Source organism: Gordionus sp. m RMFG-2023, chromosome 2, assembly GCF_954871325.1.
Source record: "Gordionus sp. m RMFG-2023 chromosome 2, tfGorSpeb1-WG-v2, whole genome shotgun sequence".
Taxonomy (NCBI): domain Eukaryota; kingdom Metazoa; phylum Nematomorpha; class Gordioida; order Chordodea; family Parachordodidae; genus Gordionus; species Gordionus sp. m RMFG-2023.
In genome coordinates this window covers 45,721,944-45,726,749 of record NC_088776.1, presented here as the reverse complement: position 1 = coordinate 45,726,749, position 4,806 = coordinate 45,721,944, and positions in this window count along the sequence as shown.

The following is a 4,806-nucleotide window of genomic DNA, read 5'->3' as shown; positions in this document are numbered from 1 at the left end:
CTACAAATGTATCCAGGATTTTTTTTTATATAAGAGGGCAGTATTGGTGTGGTTTTCCACAATCTGTCTTGGCACTCATTAGGTCAACCTATTGTAAATCTTTCCTTATATTTTATTAAAATTATTTTGGGTTTTCACTTTTTATGGGAAATTCTTTACCTTCATTATGACTATCATACAGTACTAATATTGTATGTTTAAAAGAGGATATTTAAAAAATATATTATGATTTTTAGCATAATTAAATTCAAAATAAAAGGAAATTCATTCAATCTCTCTAGCACGTCATAGATTGATAACTGACAATCCAATATAGGTCTGTTTAAGTTTAATTTTTTTTGGCATGATTGATATTGATTATGTCCTTAGCTTCTTGCATACATTACGAACTTTAATAATAATAGAATCAGCAATTTTTTAATGCATGATCTACCACAAGTTGTAAGATATGAGATGTAGATATAATATTTATAATATTATATTGAGAATCATTAAGATTGATAATTCATCTAGTACATTTGTGAAACTAGCAGAAACATTCAAATTATATATATTTTCTTAAATTTTCAACCCAGTGGCATAGCCAGGATTGATCCATGAGGGGGGGGGGGTTAAACACATATTAGTGATCACCTTTACTTTCTCATTATATTTCCCAAATTAAATGATTTTTCTTTTATTTAAATTAAAATTTTTAAAACTATCTAATTAGTTTAACAATATAAATTTTATTATTAAATTTATAAATATCTAATTTAACTATGCAAGAAAAAATTTACAATATATTTTTATTTAATATTTTACATATAATTTTTAATATGTTTTTTTAAATATATTTCATATCATAATTTTATTTATAAATTGAAACCATTTTTTAAATAAAATTATTTGCAATAAGAAAAAAATTTTTTAGAAATTTTTTTCTTTGGAGGTTATGGGAGGGGGGGGGTTTCAATCCCAAACCCTCCCTCTCTACACCACTGCTTAACCCTATATTCATAGTGGCGCGATTGCGATTTGGACGCAATAAATACAAAATACAGTAAATATCATATCGCGTGATTTGAGTTGTAAAAGCTAGTCGCCGCGATTTTTTAAAAACACAAATCGTGTATTTGTCTTCACGATTTTGAATATTTCGTTAAATATCACCTTTGGTGAATCCACAAAATATTTTACATTTTAAAATAAAATCTTAAATTACTCAATTTTTGACTTTTTTTGAAGATATCAAACCTATAAATTAAGATAAAATTATCATTTAAATTATAAAAGCCCTCATTAGTTAAGGAAGGAGAATTTATACAACCAGATTTAACAGAGGTGTAAATCAAATAACAGGAGTTAAATGAATGTAAAATATAGCATGAATTGATAATATATTTATTTATGCTGATCTCATTGATATAATGTTAAAGTAATTATTTAGATGACAGTGGTTTCCTCTCAATAAAATATTATTAATTGAAAGATGAGATTATCTAACAATTAGAGAAAAATAGTTTTTAAGGGATATTCAAGATTGTTCAAACATTTTACTTATAAATTGAAATACCTTTATCAATAAAAAAAAGATAAACAATCATCTTCAGCTAACAGTGTTGTTAGTATAAGTAAAATAAGTACTGCATGATGATTTCAATAAAAAAAAATTTTAAAGTATCGTTTTAAATGATAGCACGAGATTGGTTATAATAGATTTGAAATCCTGATTAATGGGAAAAATTGGGTAATATATATAATTATACAGAGAAACATCTGAAGGGAGAAGGGAATAGAGAAGCCTTTATGTCATGATGAAAGTATGAGGAGGGAAAAAGTAAATGGGAAATGTATTTTAGGAACAAGTGTCCTAAAATAACAAGGCAAGAATCAAAAATATCTATCATATATCTGATAGGTAGGGTAAAGGAGAAATTTAAAAAAATATAGAGACAAAATTGATTAGTTAGATGTAGAAATGTGATAACAAATGATTATATGTGGATGACAAGTATATGTTGAAGATAGATTAGAGTTACAAAATATATAGTTATTACATTAAGTTAGATTATATCAAGTTTTCAGAATATTAAACAGTAGATGCAATAAATGTTCAAAGATGTAGCGAAAAAAAATAAACAGATTAAATTATAACAAGCCCAAAGCTCTAAGCTTTTATAATATTAAATGCTTTGTGTTCAACACTATAATTGATAAGACAAACATACCAAATAAATCAAGAAATTTTTTACTCATTGTTATAGGTTTATGGTGATGGGAAGTTGGAAGTGGGTGAGATGTATCTATGATCAATAGACAACACGAGGAAAAAACTTTGTCAGACTGATTTATTTATTCTAAACAAAAAAGATAAAGCTTTATGAATAATAATATGTTTGAGCGTTTAATAACAAAAAAATATAATGATAAGATAATAATAGTAAAGATCAATTGTCCTGTCCTATCAGTCTTAAAATAGACAGGATCGCGCCCTCTATGAAAGAAGCTTAATTTAAATTATATTATTTTAGAATCGTATTTAGCTTCATAAGATAAGGCAGAAATGTTTTTTTTATTTAAAAAAAATGGTAACAGTAAAATTTTAAAAAAATTATTTTTTTACATGACTAAAATACGCGCCCCCTATTAAAGAAGCTTAATTTATAAAAAAATGAACGTAGAATCATATAGAGCTTATTAAAAGGTTTAAAAAAATGTTAATATTATATTTTAAAACTTTTTATAACCTAGTGAACTTTTGAAAAACAAATTTTTTTTGACTAAACTACGCGCCCCCTATCAAAATAGCTTATTTCATAAAAAATTAAAGCATAATCGTATTAAGCTCATTAAGAGGAATCAAAAAATGTTAATATTAAGTTTATAAATAATTTATAACTATTGAGATTTGAAAAAAATACTTAATTTCTTCTTTTATTGACTAAACTACGCGTCCCATTTAAATATGCATTATTTTTAAAAAATGAATACAGAATCATGTATAAATTTTCAACGAGATTGAGAAAATGTTATTATTTATTTTTTTTTAAAAAATATTTATATTATCAAAAAAATTTTTTTTGACTAAACTACGCGCCCCCTATCAAAGAAGCTTATTTCATAAAAAATTAAAGCATAATCGTATTAAGCTCATTAAAAGGAATCAAAAATGTTAATATTAAGTTTATGAATGATTTATAACTTATTGAGAGTTGGAAAAAACACTTAATTTCTTCTTTTTTGACTAAACTACGCGCCCCCGTTGAATATACATTATTTTTTAACACAATAAAAAAAATAATTAGAAATATAGAAATTTTTTGGTAAATATAACGCTACTTATGCAGAATTTAGCTTAGATTATTAATAGGATCTAGTCAATGAAATTGATTTTTCCCAATCAAGCTATAAATCAATACGAGCCCTGGTTATTTATGTTATATAAGTTTTCAAAAAAGATGGGTTTTTTGTATTTTCAACTTTATCAAAAGAAAACTCATCAAAAAATTATGAGAATATTCAAATAAATAGACCTCCTATTAACCTTATGGGCTGATTTTATAATATTAACTTCATAGTTAATTAAATGATTTTTTTAAAAGTTATACATGATTCTGTATTCATTTTTTAAAAATAATGTATATTCAACGGGGGCGCGTAGTTTAGTCAAAAAAAAAGAAGAAATTAAATGCTTTTTTCAAATCTCAATAAGTTATAAATAATTTATAATATTAACATTTTTTGATTCCTCTTAATGAGTTTAATACGATTATGCCATGATTTTTTATGAAATAAGCTTCTATGATAGGGGGCGGCGTAGTTTAGTTATAAAAATTTTTTTTCGATAATATAAATATTTTTTTAAAAAAAATAAATTATGCTTTAATTTTTTATGAAATAAGCTTCTTTGATAGGGGGCGCGTAGTTTAGTCAAAAAAAATTTTTTTTGATAATATAAATATTTTTTTAAAAAATAAATAATACCATTTTCTGAATCTCCTTGAAAAGTTATACATGATTCTGTATTTATTTTTTAAAAATTATGTATATCGGGGGCGCGTAGTTTAGTGAAAAAAAGAAGAAATTAAGTGTTTTTTCCAAATTTCAATAAGTTATAAATTATTTATAAACTTAATATTAACATTTTTGATTCCTCTTAATGAGCTTAATACGATTATGCTATAATTTTTTATGAAATAAGCTACTTTGATAGGGGGCGTGTAGTTTAGTCAAAAAAAATTTGTTTTTCAAAAGCCCACTAGGTTATAAAAAGTTTTAAAATATAATATTAACATTTTTTTAAACCTTTTAATAACCTCTATATGATTCTACGTTCATTTTTTATTAAGCTTCTTTAATAGGGGGCGCGTATTTTAGTCATGTAAAAAAATAATTATTTTAAAATTTTAATATGTTACCATTTTTTTGAATAAAAAAAACGATTCTAAAATAATATAAATTAAATTAAGCTTCTTTCATAGTAAGTGCGTATTTTAGTCATGCCCTTAAAATAACAAAAAATAAAAGGATGGATCCTGGACCAGTCTTTTTATATAGGAACATGTATTAGTTCGATATTTTTAAAGAACAAGTTCTGGCCCAACCCAAGTCTATCTATCCAGTGTGGGCCAAAGACCAGACCATGATCTTCACTATATAATAATGAAAAATATATTAGAAGATCACATACATCAGCTGGCTTCCCTATAAAAGTAGAGATTTACAAAAATTTTGCATTTTTACTATCATTAATGTAATTATAAAAATATAACTGGATTTCAGGAGTGACAATTCTGTTTACAGATGACATAAAAAAGACAATGA